Source organism: Schistocerca americana, chromosome 1 (genome assembly GCF_021461395.2).
Source record: "Schistocerca americana isolate TAMUIC-IGC-003095 chromosome 1, iqSchAmer2.1, whole genome shotgun sequence".
NCBI lineage: Eukaryota > Metazoa > Arthropoda > Insecta > Orthoptera > Acrididae > Schistocerca > Schistocerca americana.
Window position 1 is genome coordinate 1,049,117,615 of NC_060119.1, and position 18,421 is coordinate 1,049,136,035.

Below are 18,421 nucleotides of genomic sequence, written 5' to 3' on the forward strand. Positions count from 1 at the left end.
ACGGATCTCCCGTTCCAGCTTCAAGTTGGGTAGTTTGTTGTTATTGTTTTGATACCGTGCCACGGTGTCGGTGTCACCGGGTTAGGAAGTACTTGACTCAGTATTTCTGTTATGTAAGGCCGTTGTAGGCTGGTGATGAAAATCTTTGGAAAACTGAGCACCGAGTGCCTTGATTTCTTTAAAAAATTAGCGGTTTGATGTCGATATCACTTCCATTGTGTTTTAGGGGCCCGGCAGTTTTTTCAAGTACTTAACGTGATTTATGTGGAACAGGTTTGCATCCAAGCAGTGGAGTACTATTATTGCTTCGGTCTTACATGTGAGTAGCTTTTGCGCAGCTTGGTCATATTTTGTCTATATGAGAGCAGAGTGACCAGTGAAAAGGTATGCCTTTTAATGTCTTTTCTTTAATGTTTATTGAACTTATACTCAAGTCCTGCTGCCAGCCGCTGTGGCCGAGCACTTCTAGGCGCTTCAGTCTAGAATCGCGCGACTGCTACGGTCGCAGGTTCGAATCCTGCCTCAGGCATGGATGTGTGTGATGTCCTTTGGTTAGTTAGGTTTAAGTAGTTCTGAGTTCTAGGAGACTGATGACGTCAGAAATTAAGTCCCATAGAGCTCAGAGCCATTTGAACCAGTTTTTGAACTCACGAATGATTCCTTCCGCTGATATCATGCGATTTTTTACAACCATCCTTCGCAAATCTCGACGGTCCTTGTTCGTCGGTGCATGAGGTCTGCCTGGTGTTATTTTAACTGCGGTTATTCCTTCACGTTTCAACCTCACAGTCACATCACCAAAGTCGACGTGCGCAGTTTTATCGGGGTTGAAATGTCTCTACTGGATTTGTTATGCACGTGACATCCAATGACTAGCGCACTTTTAAAGTCAATGAGTTCTCCTCACCAACCTGTTCTGCCGCTATTGCTACTGTGCTGGAAACACAACAATCTTCACGTCCTTTTGTAGTGGCAAGTCCAGCCCTCATACCATCTAGCGGTAAATTCTGCATTACGTATGTACGTCTCAATACTGTTAATCAGTTAGTGAACTTAATCCCCTGTGCGAGGAACTGGCGAACATGACCACTGAGGAGCCAGGGAAATCGTCATAGACCGGTAGTCACGTATCTTGACTGGTCGTAACTGACTGAACCACTGAACCACAGAAATGATCAAATATCCGTTGATTGAATAGCCGTATATTGGAGATGTATCGTAAATAGGGAATCATGATTAGGCCTGACTTTTTACAGTTTTTACTAATTGTGCAGTTTTGGGTTACATCGCACTAGGAAGTGCAGCAGAATTAGTGATTCCACAAGTTTAATTTACTCACACTGTGGAAATACATTCCAAAAATTCTAAAGGGGATACAGTATTTTTTACTCAGTTGAGGTGTTCATACAAAGCTACACGTGAGTTCTTCACTGTTTCCAGACGCAGTACTGTGATGCCGTCAAGAAGAATTAGGGGAAATTCGAAATTGATTTATTTCTGATGGGATACTGAAATACCTTGGGAGTTTTTCGTGCTTAGTTTGGGTCCCAGGTTTCGCATCTGGTTAATGTGCCAGGTTCTGCGAGCATTTCGCCATAGGAGATAGCACGCAGATACATGATCTGATCGCTTGTTCGCTTGTTCATTCCTCGTATTTCTGGCTGGACAGAGTGAGCAATATTTCTTGACTGTTCATTGACAATGCCGTTTTCAGCAGGAAGAACAGTAGCTGAGTAGTTACTCTAAATTCAGTACACAGTCCCCATTCTATTTTCTAAATGCATAAATTTGTTTTCCTACTTACATCTTAGCAATACGTGTGTGGAGTCACATTTGGGAAGCATGTGATTCAGTAAATTTCTTCGCCTTATATGCCTGCTGCTGTAACATCCCAAGGATAACACTAACGTAGTTTCATATAGTTTAATGTTTAAGCATGCTAGAAACTTAAGTAACGCAAAAATTTCAGGTACTTCAAATGATCTCTAAAAATTTCGTGAATAACCGCATTGTAAAACGAGGTTCTTTGTCTCATATTATCTGATCTGAACTAGGAATAGGAAGAAAATGCTATAACTGTTTATATTAGTAAGGAAAGCTATAGGCTGTACCAACCATGTTTCTTCCTAATAGGTTACGATATCTGCCAGTTCAGCACGTTCTCTTTCTGGTATATCCGTCCATAAGTGCATTGTTTTTCAGATCGCTGGCGTTCGGACAATACGTTCAACACCTTCCTGATTTCTCCTGCATTATGCAAAATTTCTGCTAGAGAATAGCAGGTTCTTCGTGTCTAATTATGTGTTTATTTTACGTTGAAGAATACATTGAACAAATGTACATAGAGGAGAATTTATTTTTTGATGCGTTGGAGCACAGAGAAAAAGTCTTCGTTGAAAACGTGGCTAAATAAGAGCAAAAAAATAAAGCCTTGGGTTCCGACCCAAATTTGAGTCTACGATTTATTTTTCTTTAACTTAGCGCCATTTCTCCACCAGGAATAATGTGGAATATGTCAAACTACACCCTTAGCGTCCACAATAAACTACACTTCTCGTCTAACAGGCTCACTATGTCATATAAGGGGTCGGAGGGAGACAAGGGTACAAAATGTTTCAAATGGCTCTAAGCTCTATGGGACTTAACATCTGAGATCATCAGTCCCCCAGACTTCGAACTTCGTAAACCTAACTAACCTAAGGACATCATACACATCCATGTCCGAGGCAGGATTCGAACCTGCGACCGCAGCAGCAGCGTGGTTCCGGACTGAAGCACCTAGAACCTCTCGGTCACAGCGGCCGGCACTTGGGTACATAATCGTCAATAGAATCGTGCCTAAAAAAGCACTGCGGTATTCAAAGCAGCCTTAGTGTAGAGGTTAGCAATAATTTTTAACTCTCTCTTCTTGTTGAAACAGCTTTTTCAGAAACTACTTTTTCTCCGTAAACATGCTGATTGTGAATGACACATACTCTTTCGTTTGCATAATGTCACCCAACAAGTGACAGCGCTTTCCAGTCTAACAACGTTTCTGAATCAAGGTGACCATTGAAGTGCAAAATCTTTGTCACATAAAGAGCTGACATACAACTGTCTGACTCTGGCGTCAATAGTGGTTGTTCAAGCCGATGTCTTTACGGAGGACTAGTTTCCGAATGACCCACATACTACAATGCACTGTAAATACCTTGTTTCCAACAGATAATGGTTGAATCATTTAAGGTAATGGACTGCTTTAGGAATCTATGCACTCTATCGCAGAAATAATTTCCCTTTCAAACTAGTCGTTTGCTGTTCAAGGACCGTCAATATAAAAATTGTGTGATGAACAAGTGCCATGAAATCGTCCGAAATTTATCAAATTTATCCACTGCATTAGAAATTGAGAGGTAATTATAAAAAGTTGAAGATTGCTAATTACAGAACACTTTGTTACTTCAGAGGTGGATGTGTGAATAACAGAAGGGATCGATACGGTTGGCAACATTGAGAAGAAAGAAATGCCTCGGCTGAAAACCTCAGTGCGCCCTCCCTCGCAGTACCTGAGATCCGGATTTACGGAGCTCTTTTCTTTGTGTTCCGCAGTCTTCTGTGTGAGAACGCGATGTCCTCTCCTGTATGAACGTCCGTCTGGAATCTCTGATAAGACCCATAAACCTCGCACATTACAAAAGAAATGTCCCAGACCTTTTATATTTGCTCATGCTGCTCATCCGCACAGACATTGTGTACGTACTAACTCGGTGTTTGCATTATTCGCTTTCTACATCCTCCCATTCTTCTACCTGATGAAATAACTGCCTGCAGCTTTGAATAGTTATACGCCAGCTTTAACGATCGCCGATAACGATAGACACAATGTTTCGGTGAATTGCTGGTCTCCTTCATAGGCGTATCCACCGTCTCCCACGCAACCTTCCGTTTCCACCGACTGAAGATAAAAAACCTTCTTAAAATCGTTTCACAAGATTCACTGCTAACAAAGTGTGTGATCTTTCTATAAACCATAGTTACATTGTCATGATGCAAGAAGCTTAATGTAATAGACGTCGTGAATTAATACAAAAATTCCTGTCCCATTGTTGTCCGGGTAACCTCGAAGCAAAACTAATCGGAAAGGGTTTCCTTCCTCTGTACAAAGTGGCGCCTTTCCAAATGGTCTGTTAAGTCTGCCTGTTGAGTGTAGGTGACTACAATGGGTGTGTGTGCGACGTGGCGCCACGTTTGTGTTACATTATGATGAAGTAAGGTACAAGGTGAAGTCAGCTGCCGTTACATAGCTTAATCTTTTCGAATAGCACCAGTGGGATCGCCGAACTCATTGAATTCATTCAAAGTACTTAGCCACTGTTGTTCTTCAGAAATGGTTTTACTTGTGTGAAGTAAACCTAATTTGTCGTGATATAAATATACAGGGTTAGTACAAATGATTGAAGCGATTTCACAGCTCTACAATAACTTTATTATTTCAGATATTTTCACAATGCTTTGCACACACATACAAAAACACAAAAAGTTTTTTTAGGCATTCACAAATGTTCGATATGTGCCCCTTTAGTGATTCGGCAGACATCAAGCCTATAATCAAGTTCCTCCCACACTCGGCGCAGCATGTCCCCATCAATGAGTTCGAAAGCATCGTTGATGCGAGCTCGCAGTTCTGGCACGTTTCTTGGTAGAGGAGGTTTAAACACTGAATCTTTCACATAACCCCACAGAAAGAAATCGCATGGGGTTAAGTCGGGAGAGCGTGGAGGCCATGACATGAATTGCTGATCATGATCTCCACCACGACCGATCCATCGGTTTTCCAATCTCCTGTTTAAGAAATGCCGAACATCATGATGGAAGTGCGGTGGAGCACCATCCTGTTGAAAGATGAAGTCGGCGCTGTCGGTCTCCAGTTGTGGCATGAGCCAATTTTCCAGCATGTCCAGATACACGTGTCCTGTAATGTTTTTTTCGCAAAAGAAAAAGGGGCCGTAAACTTTAAACCGTGAGATTGCACAAAACACGTTAACTTTTGGTGAATTGCGAATTTGCTGCACGAATGCGTGAGGATTTTCTACCGCCCAGATTCGCTCATTGTGTCTGTTCACTTCACCATTAAGAAAAAATGTTGCTTCATCACTGAAAACAAGTTTCGCTCTGAACGCATCCTCTTCCATGAGCTGTTCCAACCGCGACGAAAATTCAAAGCGTTTGACTTTGTCATCGGATGTCAGGACTTGTAGCAATTGTAAACGGTAAGGCTTCTGCTTTAGCCTTTTCCGTAAGATTTTCCAAACCGTCGGCTGTGGTACGTTTAGCTCCTTCCTTGCTTTATTCGCCGACTTCCGCGGGCTACGCGTGAACTACGCGTGAAACTTGCCCGCACGCGTTCAACCGTTTCTTCGCTCACTGCAGGCCGACCCGTTGATTTCCCCTTACAGAAGCATCCAGAAGCTTTAAACTGCGCATACCATCGCCGAATGGAGTTAGCAGTTGGTGGATCTTTGTTGAACTTCGTCCTGAAGCGTCGTTGCACTGTTATGACTGACTGCACGACATACGTTTTCTCGGCTCCTGTCGCCATTTTGTCTCACTGCGCTCTCGAGCGCTCTGGCGGCAGAATCCCGAATTGCGGCTTCAGCTGAACAAAACTGTATGAGTTTTTCTACGTATCTGTAGTGTGTCGTGACCATATGTCAATGAATGGAGCTACAGTGAATTTATGAAATCGCCCTGTACTATGTCTTATGACGGTCCCAGTAAAGAACCACGTAATCCATACCTATTATAAAAATGGATGTGTGTGTGTTTGCGTGTGTGTGATGTTCAACATCTCCTCCTAAACCAATGGACCGGTTTCGAGCAAACTTGACACACATATACCTGACTCTCAGGTGACAACCCTTGTGGGGGTAAGAACCACCTATCCATCAAAGGGCTGGGGTTGGAGGTGAAAAAGAAAAGCGTATCCCACGACGCGTGAATTTCCAGATTTTATGCATCCAGTATTTGAGAATGTGAGCAAATGGTGACTTGTGGCAAACTTAGCCATAAATTCAAACCCTTACGAAGTTGTTTTTTGTCAGCGAGAAAAACAAAATGGTGAAAGGAAAAATGTTTATTACTTACCACTTGCTCGATATCCCTGCAGAAAAATTACCGCGTGAGGCATGACGTTATAATTTATTACCTCTTTATTACAAACTGTACTCGCGATACATTTTACAGACATTATGTACATACACCACTAAATATGACTGAAAAATCATATCATTGTACGACTAACATTTCAGGAGATCCGACGTCATTAACATAAAGTAGAAGGCCACACTGCATGGTATGGGTGTGGACGCACAGCTACAAATAAATATCTGGGCAACACCAGGTTTCTCCGCTAGTTCACTAATAATAGCCATTTGAGTGGATCGAAGCATTGAAAGTTAAGTGGCAAAACAGACTTACAAATAATCGCACAACGTACAAGGAGTAGACTAGTGTCATTGATTCAATAAATTAAAAACAGAAAAAATTTATAAGATCTTATAAATGTTTAACGTCCATGATTCATCAGGATGTGCTAGAAAAAAGTGCGAAGAATCATTTGTGCGTAAACGGCTGTAAAATACTGGATAGATGTACTTTTGCAGAAACACGAACAGCGTCTCTAGGAGCAGAAGTTGCGTCAAATCTTACCTCTTCGGCTGCAATATTCATGCAAAGAACGGGAATAAGTAATATCTAGCATAGGGGTTACTATCTATGATGCGAAGTGTTACACGAAAATTAGCAGATGCATCAGTTATTGGAGATACACCTGTTTCTTGCAACATGGCGTTAGAATCAAAGTTCTGCTTATAGAGTAGATACCAAATCAATGGAAAAAGAAGTTTCAGTGAATGAAAGTATGTAATTTCTACGTCGTATAGTTAAATAAATGGCAAGTGAGAAGGATAGTACATAGACTCCTAATGACACGTAGACATATGCTCCGTAAACACAGCAAATGCATCACAGTTCATAGGCAACGAAAAACCTTTAATAAACTAAGTGGAATAGGTTAGTGATGAAGATGACTGTAGTACTGAATGGAGAATTCGGATTCTGTACCTCCGGTCACAACTACAGATCTTGAAAGACAATAAAACAGTAACCGCATGCCGAACATGTTTCACTCACGGAAATGCAGCACGTTCACTATTTAAATCCGTGAAAACCTGACGTACACTTTAAATATCTTGCCTACCTAATAACATCACTTCGCACCCATGGTCGAGGGGCAGCGTTTATGGTTAGAAATCAAAACGCCCTAGGTCCTGGGTTCGAAATTCACCACTGTTTAAATTTTGATTAATAATCAGCAGTGGCGGCCGAAGATTTCAGTGAAAGTCCTTCTTAAACTTTTCAAAGGAACAGAAAGAGGTTCAGGGCACTGTCTTGTCCTTGGGGTGTGAAACTGCCCCTAAAGGTGGAAGAATCAGCAATGATTAACGGCATGAGGATCCAGAAGGCAATGGAAACCACTGCACTAAAGACACATAACGCGCATCCACAGGACATGTGGCCTGTATTTGAAAAAGTGTCACGATGATCTCTCCAGTGGCAAAATATTCCGAAATTGGATGTGTTAGATGACGATCAGATTGGCTTTAGGAAAGGCAAAGACACGAGAGAGGCAATTCTGACGTTGCTGCTGATAATAGAAGGAAGTCTAAAGATAAATCAAGACACATTCATAGGATTTGTCGACCTGGAAAAAGCGTTCGACAGTGTAAAATTTGGCAAGCTGTTCAAAATTTTGAGAAAAATCGGGGTAAGCTATAGGGAGAGACAAGTAGTATACAATATGTACAAGAGCCAAGAGAAAATAATAAGAGTGGACGTCCAAGAACGAAGCGCTCGGATTAAAAAGGGTGTAAGACAGGCATGTAGTCTTTCGCCCCCACTGTCCAGTCTGTACATCGAAGAAACAATGATGAAAATAAATGAAAGATTGAGGAGTGAAATAAAAATTTAAGATAAAAGAATATCAATGATACGGTTCGCTGATGACAATGCTATCCTGAGTGGAAATTGGAAATTTGTGGTAAGGTCTTATGGGACTAAACTGCCGAGGCCATCGGTCCCTAAGCTTAGGCACTACCGTGACAAGGCGCTTATAGAACGCGCGGCTACCCCGCGCGGCTATCCTCAGTGAAAGTCAAGAATAGTTATATGAAATGCTGAGTGAAATGAACAGCCTGATAAGTACAGAATATGGATTGAGAGTAAATCGAATAAAGACAAAATTAATGAGAATAGCGAGAAATTTAACATCAGGATTGATAGCAACGAAATTCTCCAACCAGGCCAGCAAAATAATCAGTGACGGACAGAGCAAGGAGACATCAGAAGCAGACTAGCACTGCCAAAAATGGAATTTCTGCCCAGGATAAGTCTACTACTATCAAACATAAGCCTTAATTTGTGAAAGATGGTTCAAATGGCTCTAAGCACTATGGGACTTAACATCTGAGGTCATCAGTCCCCTACTTAAACCTAACTAACCTAAGGACATCACACACATCCATGCCCGAGGCAGGATTCGAACCTGCGACCGTAGCGGTGGTGCGGTTCCAGACTGTAGCGCCTAGAACCGCTCGGCCACTCCGGCCGGCTTTTGTGAAAGAAATTTCTCAAAATGTACCTTTGGAGCACAGCAATGTATGGTAGTGAAACATGTACTGTGATAGAACCGGAGCAGAAGATAATCGAAGCATTTGAGATGTGATGCAACAGACGAATATTGAAAATTAGGTGAACTGATAAGGTAAGAATGAGGAGATTCTGCGCAAAATCGGAAAGGAAAGGAATATGTGGAAAACACTGATAAGGAGATGGGACAGGATGATAGAGCATGAGGGAATGACTTCCATGGTACTAGAGGGAGCTGTAGAGGGCAAAAACTGTAGAGGAAGACAGAGATTGGAGTACATCCAGCAAATAATTGAGGGAAATACAGAAGCGTCCGATCTTACCCGTCGGCTTTGACCCATGACGTCACAAATACCGCGGAAACGACTATAAACAATTCCAATATGGCGGATATAAAAACATCGCATACGTATTGTAAACACTGAAATACACAAGTTTCACAAAAAGCCTAATGACTGTAACGGGACAAGCGTGGGAAATTAGGGGTTTTTGGGTGCGGAGAAACTAAATATACAGAAATGTAGCCACCGACCGCCATTCAAAACCACGCAAAACAACGAAATAAATCAACATCACAAAACTGACCAAATACCAAAAAACACATTCCTATCCATAATCGGACACTTCCCTTAACCTATATAGCTCAACAGAACCTACCGATCACATCCCCCAATAGAAAACTAAGAAACGAAAGCTTCCCTTACACCTACATACATCGGCACTTATGCAGTTTAGCAGGTACGGAAAGAATTTTTCATTTTTTTTCAAAATTTGATCATCATGTGTCGTTATGCGGTGGGGGGAGTCTGCAGTGCCCCCCCATCCCCCCACAGGCTTCATTAGTGTCAAATCAATATTTTCGAATCATAGGCGGCCGCTGCCGCGGCCGCATTCCAAAAAAAAACTCCCAACCTAACCTCAAGTGGGCTACGCTACAGATCAATATGTTCATCAAATTGCTTCATATTACGTATACATGTTCATTAGTGTCAAATCAATATTTTCGAATCATAGGCGGCCGCTGCCGCGGCCGCATTCCAAAAAAAAACTCCCAACCTAACCTCGTATTCAGGGCTTCGCTACAGATCAATGTGTAGGTCCCTTACGTCACGGGTCAAAGCCGACGCGTGAGATCGGATGTTTCCAACCTATACCCAATACACAAAACATACATAAATAACCAAAAAAAAAACTGACTCCACCACACGAAACAAACGAAACAAACGAAAACCATGAACACACCACCAGAGAGCACGACAAACAAAAACAAGACATCTACAAACACGCCACAATCGCAAATCAAACTCCGCGCCGTAATGACGTCACACACCACAACACGCTTACGTCACGGGTCAAAGCCGACGGGTAAGATCGGACGCTTCTGTTGACCCTAATTGAGAAGTGGTTGGCACAGGAGAGGAATTCGTGGTTAGCCGCATCAAACCAGTCAGAAAACGATTGAGCCCCCCCCCCCCCCCCCCAAAAAAAAATAAATCAGTACCTATATATAACCGCATTAATCTTATCCGCCTAACCAAAACCGCTGCACCAAGTGAGATGGCGCAGTGGTTAGCACATTGGACTCGCATTCAAGAGGGAAACGGTTCAAACCTGCATCCGGTCATCCTGACTTAGGTTTTCCGTAATTTCCCTAAACCGCTTCAGGCAAATGCCGGGCTGATTCCTTTGAAAGGGAACGTCCGACATCCTTCCCGATCATTCCATAATCCGATGAGACCGACGACGTCTCTGTTTGATCCCATCCCCCCCCACCCCCCCCCCCCCCCCCGCAAAGTCAACAACGACGATGACAACAAAACCGATACTCCCCCAACGACGTCGCGTTGCGTTCATACGCCGCCGAGAACAAGGAAGACATACATGCCGCGCAGAACTAGGAAGGAGAGTAGTTTGATAAATGCTTCAAAATCGCGTCTTCGATTCGCGCCTACCAGGCTCATTGTCCATAGCAGCATCCAAAAAAACTCAGAGGGACGATACTTCAGAAATATTGACTGTTTGCACTCGATGTTGGTAGTACAGAGTCGTCTTTGCATACGTTCTGGAATGACTGCTTCTCGAATTAAAGTGATAACGTAAACAGAAACTGAAAGCGGCTGTTTAACAGGGAAAATTTTAAACTAGCGAATCGCCGTCATCAGTGCTACATAGTTCACTTCATCGTGCGTTGTGGAAACTGATCCAGGACTGACGCTAGGTCTGATGATTAATCACTGAACTATTCCTTGGCGGCCAAATGTAGATGGTAGGAACTGGGTTCATATCACCTAATATTGAACCGAGCACTACCGCACAGGCGTGCGTTAGCGACCACGGCATGGATTTGGCACAGAAGACCCGACGTTTGTGAGGCCTCTTCTGCTGACGACGGGATAGCGGTTTGCGTTACTGTTATCTTTTTACGATTTAATCGAACTCTTGTTAAGATGGCTATCGAATATTCATAATATGGTGCAGTATATCAGAAGACATTTAGTCTGGACAGGAAGAGACATGGAGGCTCCAGCTTGGCGTTTTGCTAACCTGACACGATGTCACCAATTGTGAAAAATGTTCTCCCTTGCTATTGGCTAAGCATGGTTCCACTACATACGGTATCACATAACTCTCTTTGCTGCGATTGGCTAAAAAGCTTGACCCATAAGGCTCTCTTGTGTGTCAGGAACTCTATCTCCTTTGCTTATAGCGCCAGTCGGGTACGACAACGGACGGAACTATCGGTGGTGCTTTTCGTCAGTTGTTATAAAATAGCATTACTTGTTTATTAAAGAGAATATCAGGTTGACGGACAAAGTAGATGGTCACGTTGGTGATGGCAACAACCAGTTATCATGAAATATCAAATTATTAGATGTATCGTAATCGTATGCGAAAGTAAGGACCAAACTCGCCGCCGAGCAGAATAAGTTTTAACTAAAGAATCGCCAAGGACAATGTTGTTATACTAAATTGTGGTTAGGCAGTACATGATTAACGTACCAGCAAGTGATACGTATGACTGTAATCAAAGAGTGCAGAAGTAACTTTGTCTGGACACAGTATTGTGGCAAGACTTACAAACGTAATAAAACTCGTCAACTTGGCTTCCCTTAAAATATTCATTTATTATTTAGCCTGGCTATATTGGGCCTTAAGACGCCTTTTAAATCTGACTGATTTCATAACAATCACAATAACACTAATTGGCATTGGTAATAAAATTGGGAATAATAATAATAGTATCACTGATAATGATGGAAAAATAATGGAGGAATTAAGACTGATATTAATTAGTTATTACATAAAACTCAGTAATAAAAATTTGATTTATTTACAACCATACTAATTTACTATAATATAATAGTAACAATAATCATGATAGCAAAATAATGGAGACATGAAGTATATTGAATAGTTCAGCACTTTTGAAGGGCGATTTGCTATTAGAAGAAGTGGAAGAGACGATAAAAGAGGAGAGGACTGAAATGAAAATAACAATGGTTGCTAGGAAAGAAGAGAATATCTTTAGAGATTTCTATAGACAATGGGGAGGGCAATGTGATGTGAAGGAGAGGGCTGATGACAGTGAGCTGCAAAAAGAGATAGCTATTGTGATAGGTGGGCCATTACCTGTCTTTTGGAGTTTGAAAGGATTTCATTTTCTCCAGTATTTTGAAGAGGACTATTCTAAAGTCAGGTTCCTGATAAAGAAATTATTTAGAAAAGATCACAGTGTTGTGTAATGGAAAGAGAGAATTTTACTTTGTTTGGAACGAGTATTTCTGCTGTGTTGTTCAGACAGTAGTGTAAGGGTTGACAATAAATAGAAAGGAGTCCAATGACTGAGAAGACTACAAAGCAATCACGGGATATGGTAAGCTCTACGCTTATCGACACGTAGTCAAGATAATTGTTCATAAGAGATATGGTCGAAATAGCCTACATCACGTATGTATCGCCCACAACCATTCATCGCTAGTTCCAGTCGAGGTGAGTTGGAGAGGAAATATTTTTTTTTTTATACTTCTTTAAAGAGGAAAGTGAAGCAGACACTTTTTTACAGACTGCAATTGTGTGTTCAGTAGAGTGTAGCTGATGGTCCATAATTATCCCAAAATTACTTTCTGAAGAAGAAAAGATGATTTCTGTGCTGTTCAGGTTTAAGGGTGGAAGAGATCCTCTGAACAAAGGAGTAATGAGTCTTTTGTATGCGATCAAGATTGCTTGCATTTTGATGGGTTAAGTTTAAAACCTATGTTCTGCGCCAATTCTGCTAAGGCATGTATGTCATCATATACGTTCTGGATGGCTGTTCGCAGGTTTTTTGGGCTTGTATTTGTGTGTAACTGACGGTCATCGGCGTATAAGTGATATATGCAATTGGAGATAAGTCACCACCTTAATAACATATAATGAGAAAAGTAGTCAGCCCAATACTGACCTATGTGAGACCTCTGCTAATACAGTATTCCATTGTCACCTCTCTCTTCCGATCATTACATACTGTTGGCGCAATGTAAGATATGACTAGAACCACTGTACAGCACTTTAAGAAAAGGTTTTACTTTTGAGTTTAGCGAGTATAATAGCAAAGTCGGCAGTGTCGAAAGCTTTACTTAAATCCAAGAAGTAAAAAATAGTCTTCTCATGTTTGCCCACAGCTTGATTCAGTTCACCAGTCACTTTTATAAGAGCAGTTGTCGTGATGCGGTTTTTCCGGAAGCCAAATTAGTGTTCATCCAGAAGGTTATTTGAGGTTAAGTAACTGGTAAGCTGGTCGTGAACCATGTATTCTGAAGCGTTAGATAAAGTTGGTAGAATGCAAATGGGCCTATAGTCAGAAGATTCCCTTTTGGGTAGAGATTTAATGAGTGCCTTTCTCCAGGCCATTTGGAAGATGTTGGAGGTCAGAGGATGGTTAGAAATATAACTTTTTATCGGTAGAATTGGATCGACGAGGAAAATGACCATTTGTATTGTAATATGGTCGAGTTCTGCAGGTGCACAACGAATTCGCGCAATTGACTTTTGACCTTTCTAAGGATTACCGGCTGCAGAAAAAATTCTAGTTTTTGGCGACCGCACATACTTCAAGGTATTCGATGGTTTGCGTCCTTGTGCGTTAGTCAAGTAGAGATGTAGGCGATGTGAAATACTCATTTAGAACCGCAATACGAACGAGAGGTTCAGCTGCAGATTGAGGTTGTCCTATTCCTAGCCCTCGTAGACGTTTTCAGAAGACGGAGGGCCTGTGAAAGCTCTCAGTTAAGGAGCGGGCGTACCTATATTTTGCATTTCTCAGTGACTGGCAAACCCGGTTGCTTAGTCGCTTGTAGGCGAGATGATTCTCGGAGATCGGATGCCGTTTTCATTTCCTGTGAGCTGCGTCTCTGATACTCGTAACGTGTCTGATACTCATAACGTGTCTGAGTTGATCGGCAAGCCATGGAACTCGTGTTCTCCTGACTCTTGCAGTTTGTATCGGAACGTGTTTATCGCATGTATAGCTGAGTCTCTCAATGAAATTAGATACTTCATAACTTACATCAAAGTTATTTCCCGTCATCCACTGCCACGAGATAGCACAGGCGTCAGCTGTTGAGACATATTCAAGTCTTACAATCTCAAAAAGAGACGACTTGTGATTTATTTTTTGCTAATTTCAACGAATAATTCATGATTATTACATCATGAGCCGATAAACGAGATGTAGAAATTACATCAGTGCAAATTACTCTGTTTGGAGACTTAGTTAAGAAAATATCAATGAAGGTATAAGTGTCTATAGTATGATGATTTGGCACAAGTAGAATCAGTGTAAAGTTTTAGCATGATAGTGTAAAGTTGAATTTTGAGTTGAACAGATTTGGGTGGATTGTATATTACACAGATAAGACACTTTTTATTGATAAATTTAATTTCAGTGTGCTGTTTACTGCAGGCAAGTTCCCCACTTTCCTACAATTCTAACCTAACGAGCTACAACGTCTCAACGACGTGACCATGACCTGGTGCTATTATCTCCTGCCAAAGAGATATCTTTAGAGGATACCAGGTAGGAGTCCCCCAGAAAACGTTTGCGAGACGTGACAGATTTGCGGCTTCTCTATTACACCCATACGGTCGGGTACGTACTTGCTAACACAAAGTGAATGTTTTAAAGTCCTCTTCTAAGATCTCTCTTCCGCCGCAGAGAAAAGGATTTCCTAAAATATTTCCCTAATTCGGCAGCTATACACGTTACAATTACTCGGAACTTTGCTGAAATAGTACCTCGCTAAATTTACGCGTTCTATATACGGTTGGGATGGCCTGTTTTAGCAGCCCTGTAACGCCAGCTGCTGGTTGCAGTCAATATAACTAACACAGTGTAAGGCAATGAGCTAGCAAGGTATGCGTGAGTCATACATGGCCAGCCAGCTGTGGCGCCGGTCAGGGAGTTACAGCTTCCGACTGGCGCCACGGCGCATTTCAGAGGAGACTTTCTAGAAACAGCCGTTGCGAGACAGGCAGGTAGTTCTCCCACCCACTAACGTTCGTAAGTAGTAGTATTTTTTAAAGGGCAATGTAACCGTGGGGCTATGCCACGGAGCGAAATAGCAAGTTCTTATAGCAATAATTACTACAGTGACCGATCTGCTTTACTAAATAAAAATAAAAACAGTGAGTTAAAAAGGATTCCTAATGAAGGAAGGCGTACGGCTCGAGAAAAAAAAAATGACAAACTATTACTATTTTGCAACGAAGATGTGTGATCTGGCGATCGCCTATTTGTCAGTTTTAAATTGAACAGTTGGCGGCCTGAGACAGAACGTCATTCTCAGCTGCATCTTGCGAGACGTCGCACGTGTCCCAGGACTAATACACTGCGAGCTGACTAGTACCACGGCAGTGCTGTTCCATCATGGACGACTAATAAGTATTAGATGCAACTATACATTGTGAATTACCTAATATTGACACCGAAATATTGGGCAAACGGGATGGGCTATTGATGAGCGGTTTTTGGGAGTTCGTATTTTTAGCCAATAAACGGATTGTAGCAACATTTAGAAAGTGTAGTTTTCTTGCAAACATATACTTTTTTACATGGAACGATGCCTACTGACAGTGACACACTAAAAGTACGGCAAATTACTATAGAATATTAGTGGTGTTTGCTGCGGGATTCGAGTGAGAGTCTTTTACGAGATATCCTATTTTGAAAAGTTCAAACACCGGTACTTGTGCAATACCTGTGTTAGCACACATTAAGGAGCAACACAAGTGCATACACTCGTTATGTGGTTTCTGGCCAGCAACGAGACAACTGAGCGTCACAGGTTGAGTTCAAAGCGACCACCGGTTGCGGCAATACGTGCTGTCTGTCTGGTATGGAACGACTGTTGCGCAGTTGCTAGCATTTCAGCGGAGACGTTCGAACAGGCTGCAATAATACATCGATGTATATCATCGGGTGTAGTTGCTATGTTCTTGTAGATAACGTTTTTCAGTTTTCCCTGTAGAAAAGTCTCCAGGCGTCAAATAGGGAAACGGGCCAGCCAAGGTACAGGTCCTCTGCGTCCAGTGCAACGCTTTGGAAACATTTCGTGAATGCTTGCTGTAGTACTTCGTGCACTATGGCCTGGACAGTCATCATGTTGGTACCACAGGTTCCTCTTAGTCTGCAAAGGAACGTCGTCTAGCATCTGTGCAAGCCTAGCTGTAAGCGGGCCTATGAGCTGATGGTCCAATATCCCCAACCCGGATATTGTCAACAGACCAATAGTGCGTGTTTGAGCGGTTTATACGGACGTGATTGGTAAATGTGGCTTCAGCACTAAACAAGATACATGATACACCTGGAGTATCCCGTCTTAATGCCCATGTATAGAAATTAACAGACACGATTCTGGTAACCGTTTCCATGCAGGTCTTGACAAAGAGTGTGATAAGGATGGAACCTATGTTGATGGATAGTGCGGAGGTCACTTACCTGACTCATGCCTCTTACTCGCTCGATTGCGCGGAAGTTAACTTGCGGATCAATTGTAACAGCAGCACGAACATTAATTTCCCCCTCCTCTGTCATCACTTGGTTCCTTCTGTTACGTTGTCTAAGTGTTACACTACTACTTTCACGTAACTAGTTGAAGAGGTTGATAAATAATTGCCTAGACGGTCGCCGTCTGTTGAGATGTCTTCCGCATACGACGTACACGAGCAAATTGTGTCCTTCCCACTCTCTCCGTACACCATGAGCATGTTGGCTTTTCCTGCGTTGGTAAATCAAATGGTTCAAACGGCTCTGAGCACTATGGGACTTAACTTCTAGGTCATCAGTCCCCTAGAACTTAGAACTACTTAAACCTAACTGACCTACGGACATCACACACATCCGAGACCAGGCAGGATTCGAACCTGCGACCGTAGCGGTCGTGCGGTTCGAGACTGTAGCGCCTAGAACCGCTCGGCCACACCGGCCGGCCGTTGCTAAATCCCATCGTCCACTCACAACCTACTGCTTACACTGTAGGAACGTATAAGCACACTGCAAGCAAACATACTGTAACAACTACTTACCCAACAATTACGCAGGTTGAATGGCAAAAACAAGTATCAGTGTGGAAACTTTTCAACATACGATACCTCATAAACAGCTCCCACTAGAATATTGCTACAATCACCACTGAGATTCTTATTTACACTACTTTCAGTTTGTTAATATCAGTAGGCATTGTTCCATTTAAAAATTTTATGTTTGCACAAAAATACACTTTGTACGTATAATTACAGTTTGTGTACTGGCTAATAATACGACTCTATGACTACCAGTCCATTCCATGAAAACCGCACATCAGTAGCGCTTTCCATTTCCGCCATATTTGCGATGCAAGTTTCAGGTGATTCACTCTACATACAGTAATATGGAAACACCAAAAACACAAAACTTTACGATACCTCATACAGTGCACAAAAACCGTCGACGTTCAAAATAACTTCCAGCCATCTCGGACTGAATAAATACAGCTCCTGCGTGGTTTCCAACGCAGTCTTATACCATTCTTCCTGCAAAATAGTGGCAGGTTCAAATCACAATGAAGGAGATGGATAGCTAACATGCATCACTCCAAAGCAGTCCACAAAGGCTTAATAATACTGAGATTTGATGACTTTGGTTGACAGTGCAGATGAGACAATTCATCCTCGTCCTTAGAGAACCAGTCCAGGATGGTGTGAACTGTGGAATCAGGAATCCTGATGTCTTGAAACACAGTGTCGCCACTGGGGTAACAAACAATGTACCATGGGATCGACCTGATCAAAAAAAATGGGCACGCAACCCTTGGCAGTAATGCGACCTTGCAGAATAACCATGCGGGCCATGGAATACCATCACAGGGCTGCCCAGATCATCATCGAATCCCAGAAATACTTCCCTCTTGAGACGTAAAGTCTGCCAGAAGTTGTAAACAGGACTCATTCGACCAAATACCATTCTTCCATTGCTACATATTAACAGATTTAGCACCACGTTGACAATTTTCACCCTAACAAAGTACGTTGATAATAGAAATCTATACAATTCTGCAAGCTCCTGGCCGAAACAGTAACTGCAAGTTGGTAACTATCAGAGGTTGCAGGGCACTCTCACTTCTCATTCGGTGTTATGCCACTTCATGTTCATAGGGACTGTGATCTTTACTGGGATTTGACTTCATACATTATGATTAAATGGTGGGGAGTAGTTAATGGT